Here is a 7,740-nt window from a genome sequence, read left to right as displayed (position 1 = left end):
TAGCAGAGTTGTTTCTTTCAGTTTCAAATTTCTTTTCTATGACATTCAACAAAGTGGCCATCAAGGATTCCATCTGTAACTTATCAATCCTACGAGTAGGAGATTCTTCTCGTTCATGATCTGATGCAGACATGGTTTCCTGATAAGAAGCTCAACAAGAAGAGTTAGTAGACAAGAATATAGCCGAAGCCTCACAGGTGTTTCTCTCAGGTTTTCTCTCAAGTTTGCAGTGAATTTTCTCTGTGAATCCAGTAGCTCAGCAAACAACAAGATCAAGCTTTCAAAGATCAATCCCCTAACAACCCCAAAGAGAAGAAAGATAGACAGTATTAAGGGATTTAAATCGCAGGGAGCTTTACCACCAGAGACTGGATTTCTCTTCAGTCTGGCTGGATTTCTCTTCAGTCTTAGATACCTTGATCTTTCTTATTATTATTTTTTTTTTTTTCGCCCCCCCCCCCCCCCCCCGCACTTTTTTAGATAGACAGAGAAGAGTTTTCACAGAGATTGATATGAAATAAGGTTCCCAAAGAGAAGAGAAAGAAGAAATCGTAACAAACCCAAATCCGAAGCCCTCAAACTTGCTCTGATACCACTTAATGAAACCCTTGATAGATCTTGAGGGTGATTTGGATTGAATGGATAGATGGGTGATGGATTGTGGAAGAAGGTAGAGATGGAAGGTGTTCTTCAGTGTGAGATCGATGAGGAGATCAAACACTTGTTTTGAATTAGCTTCAGATCGAGCAGGTCACCGCTCAGACGTGATCTAGAAGCAAAGGTGCTAAGGGTTTGACTCCTAAGCAGACAATGTTCAGTGATGAACAAAGGATTCATAGTTTTAGAGATTTTTGTATAAAAAGAGTGAATGAATCTTATTAGAAATCGAAACAGAGTATTTGTAGAACAAAGAACACGACATTGGGAAGTAAAACAAAGACTTCAAACTTGTAGTTTTCGAAAAAGAAATATGAAAGCTAAGTAAGACCAAAGACTACGTAGTTGAACATCTTGACTTCGGTTTGGTCTTGGTCTTGATTAGATTCTGGTTCTGGTTTGAAGTTAATCAAACCAACAATTGCTTGCTCCATCTTTCTGGTTTGTGATCGAGTGATTGGCCCCTTAGGATAAGCGAATGGGCTTTCTTGGGCTTCCTGAATGTGAATGGGTCTCCTTGTGTCAACCAGCTCCAATTCGCCATCTGATTCCTTCTCAAGTGTTTCCTCATCAGTAACATCTAGCTGGTTCAACTCTCTTGTCTCCTGATCAGCTACATTCAGCTCCTCATCAGAATCAGTTAGCTGGTTTAGCTCCTTATGCGCCAAGTCTTTATCTGGTTCAAGCCTGGTTGCATCATGCCCTCCTCCTTTGAAAGGATTTGTCCTCAAATCCGAACCATCTGCAACATAAGGGATTAGATCAGCTACATTAAAAGTAGAGCTCACAGTATACTTCCCTTGAAGATCAATCTGATAAGCATTGTTGTTGATCATCCTTTCAACCCGGAATGGTCCATCAGTCCTAGGCATTAGCTTAAACTTTCTCTCGGCAGGAAACCTCTCTTTCCTTAGATGTATCCACACCAATAATCAGTGGAGAATAACCAGGATGTTGATTAAATCTCATAAGTGTTGTGAGCAAGAAGATATCCCACCTTCTATCCAGATGATTCCAGATTAGCTGTTCGGACAATATGCCATTATCTTCATGATTCTTATCAAACCAGGATGAACCAATATATAAGAAGCTTTATTGGGAACCACTAATTAGTGGAGAATAACCAGGAAGTTGAATAAATCTCATAGGAGTTGTTAGTAAGAAGATATCCCACTTTCTATCCAGATGATTCCAGATTAGCCTGTTCGGACATATGGCAATATCTTCATGATTCTTATCAAACCAGGATGAACTGATATAGGCACAAAGAGGGCCTTGCTCAAGCTGGTTGGATAGGGGTGAGGATCAATGAACCGGTTGCTAATGAAGTGGGGTGAGATGGAAGGATCTGATGTAGAGGATGATTTGAGTGATGGATCCGGTTGTATTGAGACTCGCAAAGACACCAATGGAGATGAGAAACACCACTTGGTCGTGTAACCAACTTGATGATTCAATGGATGGCAAATGGGATAGATGTGGATATGGATCTAAGTTGCTTGTTCGAATAAACAACTCAACAAAGACAAAGAGATGGCTTGATGTGGTGAGGTTTTGATTGATTCACACAACCAAAGGATGGATCGAAGTGTAACCACAAGTTCTATGATGAGGAACTTGATATAACACGATTTTGCTCTCAAGAATGCTTCTCACAAACTCTCAAAAGGCTTAGTAGTTGCTAGGGGCAAACTGACTCATATATTTCATAAAGGTTCCAATATACACAACTGCTTATAAGGGACTTATATAGTGTCCAATGCAGCTTTGCCCTTCTTGGGACTTGAAGCAAATACATAAATGACTATGCTATTATCTAGGACGAAAATATGGCTAAACAATGCCTTAAAATACTTAAAATAAAATAAATAAAAATACTTAGAACCTGCAAGACAAAGCTGGTTAATCAAGATATCAAGTAATTTAAATTGTTTCTTACCATATGTGTCACTAGCCGTTGGAGATGATGGCTGAATGAATGGGATTCTTTGACTTTGCTTGAATCTGGAAAGTTTAGGCAGGAAGTAATGAAGTCTTGGAGTGTCCAGGTTCGTGCATAATGTCTTCATAGCTCCAGAGATGAAAGGAAAGAGCAGTTGACAAGGCTGACCAGAAAATGTGCATGAATCCAAATAAGGAAAGTCGGTCCATATTGAGCTCCAAGTGATAACATGAATAATTATTGCTCTTCTAATGTCTCCTGCCTTCATTGTCTTGTAATAAATCAGACCTGGTCGCCAAATCTTGGTTTGGTATTGATCAAACCAAATAATTGTCCAAGTTTCCATATTTAGCTCCGGTTTGATTTGAGTGGTTTCTTCAAGGATCCGCCTGATCCAGTGTGTGCTGGTGCTTCTTAATGGGTTGTGGAGTGCTTCTAGAAATAGCACAAAGTCTCCTGGACGCCAGCATTGAGTTTGAGATATTATATGCTCCTGATCTTCTAAATAAGGCAAGTCGGACCACCTTTGACTTGAAAATGGCATAACTTCTAAACCATTAATCCTTTTGATATGAAACCAATTCGCCGCGTGCTCTTGTTGAGTGTAGAATCCATTAAAATTGGTTTCGTGACAAACTTCCTCCTGGTGGATGAGATATGCCATTTTTAGTGCACATATGTCCTTGTTGGCGCCATGGTTAGTTGAGCAGGGTGTTGGGTCGACCTCTGGTTCAGCTACTGGTTTGATGGCTTCATCATTCCCTCCCCCTTGTAAAAGTTTTGACCTCAAAACTGGATAACCTGATACACCACAATAGAGGAAGTCAGGTTTCATTCTCTTTTGGGATTCCAAAGCCTTACCTTGATATTGTTTCGGTTTGGGGATGGGTTTTGCATCTGGTGGCTCCTCTTTGAAAAGATGAGAAATGATCACGCCTCTGTACTGGATATTGTCATTGTATCTCTTCTGAGGTTGATGGTACTTCACACTTTTGGTAGTCTTATAGTTGACCATCTTTGGGACTGATTCTCCAAGCAATAAAAAAGTATCCGGTGGGATTTCTTTAAAGCTCTCTTCTTTGCAACCTGAAAAATTCTCAACATTCTGGACAAAGACCAAATGAATTATATCTGATAGTGAAGTCTGATAAACAGAATGTTTTAGGGCCGGAGTTACCATAGGTGCTTCAGCATGATGAAGAATTAAATTCTTCTTTGGACAACTTTGGATTGATGGCTGCCTTTCTTGCACCTTTTTACCTAGGCTGGTATGAACATCTTCTTGTCTTATACCTGGATCAAAACTTTCTGGCAAAGACAAGTGAATCATATCTGGATAATAAAATTTCATAGGAATTTTAAGATCATAGAAACTTTCCTTGTTGATGCTGAATTTAAATGGCATTGGTTCAGCATCTCCTTGAACTGATTTCTGGAAAGCACCTATTGAAATCATGGCTAAGGCATCTTGTTTTAAGACTTCCTCATGGTTTGGAATGCCTTTTCTTTGCTTATACCTGGGTCAAAACATCTTGGCAAAGACAAGTGTATTTTACCAAAGTAAAGAAATTTATAAACTGATAAAAACAAAGAACTAGGAACCTTAATTTCAGTTGTGGCAGCAAGAAATTCCCTTGCTTTGTTTGGCTTGCTCTCACCTTGGTCTCTTGTACCTATTTCACTTCCTCTTGGACAAGACAAGTATATTATTCTTATCATGGATTTAATAATATCATTCTGATCTAGAGTGAAATTTACCTCAGGTTTTAGCACTTGAACAAACTTTTGTTCAGATTTCAGGTTCCACTCATTGTGTGGCTCATGAGTGAACTTGTGTTCTGTTTCTTCCTTTGACACTTCAGTAAGCATAGAGCTTTCATTTGTTTCTCTAGGTCATGAACAAACACATCAGTACCAGTATCTAAAGGTGGTGTTAGACACTTACCTTGGTAGGATATTTTCATCACTGGTTTTGCTTCTTTAAGCATCTTAGGCTGCATTGTGTCTTGAACTCTCATCTGGTTTATAACATGGATTGCGCCTGTTGTCTCTTCTTTCATGGACTCCTCAAGTCCTGTTACAACACCTTTTGACAAAGACAAGTGCATCATAACAGTGGTAGATGAATTATAAACCAATTGATCAAGTGTAGGACTTACCTTAGCCTTTGTTTGAACACTTGCTTGATCTGGTTTTCTATCTATTTTGCACAATGTGCTTTGGCTGAGAACTTTGTTCTTCTCCATGGTCATTGGCACGCCATTATTTTGGCTTGAACAATAAGTAGATTGATGTCTCTGTTTTGGCTGAGAGATTGCTTGTGGAAGCATGTCTCTTTGACCTTCTTGTGGTACTACTCTTAATGCCTCTTGTGAGCCACGGTTTGGATACCTTCTAGGGTATTGTTCCCTGATTTGAGAATTGGTAAACTCTGGTGCAAACTCATCTCTCATGGCTTCCTTAAGATCTCTCCAAGTGGTGATAGTTGACTCCTTGTACAACCATCTTTCATCTTGTTCTTTTATCCACCATTTGAAAGCAACATCTCTGAGCTGGTCAATAGCAAAAGCTAACCTCTCTTTCTTCAGGATGTTGTTGTAGTAGAACCACTCATCCAAGTTTCTCTCCCACTCTAGGTAGCTTCTTCTTCCTGAAAATGTATAAAGTTTAGATTTCTTAGCAGATCCATAATCAGAATAAGAATGAACAATATGGCTTTGAGTTTTAGAAGTTTGATGTGGGATGATCAGTGAAGGGTCTGGTGGCTTTGGTTCCACATATCCAGCTCTTGGTGTCTCTCCAGCTCTATGTCTTCCTTCTGGTCGTGCAAGACCAGACTTCTCCAGCTGGGCCATCCGATCTCCCATGGTCTGTACTGCTTTCATAAGCTGATTCAAGATGATCTGGTCTGGCTCCATTAATTTTCCTGAAAATATCCTTTCTCAAAGATCAAGTATATTAAAAGGGAAATGGTTGGATGAAGTAATTCAGAACAGAAATGAAACTATATGCTATGCAATAAATCAGAACAATGAAATAATAAAAACTATATGATATGCAACAAGTAGCTATGATATAAAAAAGCAAGTACTAAAATGATATGATATGATTTTTTTTTTTAATGATATGGATATCTAAATGAAAGAAATTCTTTTTGAATTTTTTTTTTAAAACAATGATGCACGAAATGAATGGAATTATGCAAGAAAATAATTCAAATGCAGTGAAACAAATATGGCAATATGAATGCAAATGAAATTCTTTTTCTTTTTATTTTTAAACCTTTTAATGAAAAATGGGAATGCAATCAATCTAAAAATGGTAAGAGGAGCTGGGGAATGAATGCAAACAAGAAACACAATTTTTTTTGAACTTTCTTAGATTAAACAACTTGAAATCGTCACCTACTTCAAACTCTTTTTGGTTTTTCAATTTAAATGAACAAGAACACAAAAACCGATAAAAATGCAACAAACAGAAATGAACAAGTATCAAACTCTTTTTTTTTTTTGGATTTTTCTTTTATGAGAATCAAATAAACAGAAGCAAGAATAGATACACTTTTTTATGGTTTTAAATTTTTCTGGAAATCAAATAACAAGAACAGAAATAAAACAAAACTTTTTTTTTTTAAAGGAAATGAAACAATCTATGAAAAGGAAGAGATAACCTGATAGGAGCTTTTAGCTCTGATACCAAAATGATATAGGCACAAAGAGGCCTTGCTCAAGCTGGTTGGATAGGGGTGAGGATCAATGAACCGGTTGCTAATGAAGTGGGGTGAGATGGAAGGATCTGATGTAGAGGATGATTTGAGTGATGGATCCGGTTGTATTGAGACTCGCAAAGACACCAATGGAGATGAGAAACACCACTTGGTCGTATAACCAACTTGATGATTCAATGGATGGCAAATGGGATAGATGTGGATATGGATCTAAGTTGCTTGTTCGAATAAACAACTCAACAAAAGACAAAGAGATGGCTTGATGTGGTGAGGTTTTGATTGATTCACACAACCAAAGGATGGATCGAAGTGTAACCACAAGTTCTATGATGAGGACTTGATATAACACGATTTTGCTCTCAAGAATGCTTCTCACAAACTCTCAAAAGGCTTAGTAGTTGCTAGGGGCAAACTGACTCATATATTTCATAAAGGTTCCAATATACACAACTGCTTATAAGGGACTTATATAGTGTCCAATGCAGCTTTGCCCTTCTTGGGGACTTGAAGCAAATACATAAATGACTATGCTATTATCTAGGACGAAAAATATGGCTAAACAATGCCTTAAAATACTTAAAATAAAATAAATAAAAATACTTAGAACCTGCAAGACAAATCTGGTTAATCAAGATATCAAGTAATTTAAATTGTTTCTTACCATATGTGTCACTAGCCGTTGGAGATGATGGCTGAATGAATGGGATTCTTTGACTTTGCTTGAATCTGGAAAGTTAGGCAGGAAGTAATGAAGTCTTGGAGTGTCCAGGTTCGTGCATAATGTCTTCATAGCTCCAGAGATGAAAGGAAAGAGCAGTTGACAAGGGCTGACCAGAAAATGTGCATGAATCCAAATAAGGAAAGTCGGTCCATATTGAGCTCCAAGTGATAACATGAATAATTATTGCTCTTCTAATGGTCTCCTGCCTTCATTGTCTTGTAATAAATCAGACCTGGTCGCCAAATCTTGGTTTGGTATTGATCAAACCAAATAATTGTCCAAGTTTCCATATTTAGCTCCGGTTTGATTTGAGTGGTTTCTTCAAGGATCCGCCTGATCCAGTGTGTGCTGGTGCTTCTTAATGGGTTGTGGAGTGCTTCTAGAAATAGCACAAAGTCTCCTGGACGCCAGCATTGAGTTTGAGATATTATATGCTCCTGATCTTCTAAATAAGGCAAGTCGGACCACCTTTGACTTGAAAATGGCATAACTTCTAAACCATTAATCCTTTTGATATGAAACCAATTCGCCGCGTGCTCTTGTTGAGTGTAGAAATCCATTAAAATTGGTTTCGTGACAAACTTCCTCCTGGTTGATGAGATATGCCATTTTTAGTGCACATATGTCCTTGTTGGCGCCATGGTTAGTTGAGCAGGGTGTTGGGTCGACCTCTGGTTCAGCTACTGGTTTGAT

Source organism: Raphanus sativus, unplaced genomic scaffold (genome assembly GCF_000801105.2).
Source record: "Raphanus sativus cultivar WK10039 unplaced genomic scaffold, ASM80110v3 Scaffold0188, whole genome shotgun sequence".
Classification (NCBI taxonomy): domain Eukaryota; kingdom Viridiplantae; phylum Streptophyta; class Magnoliopsida; order Brassicales; family Brassicaceae; genus Raphanus; species Raphanus sativus.
This window is presented reverse-complemented; position numbering follows the sequence as displayed.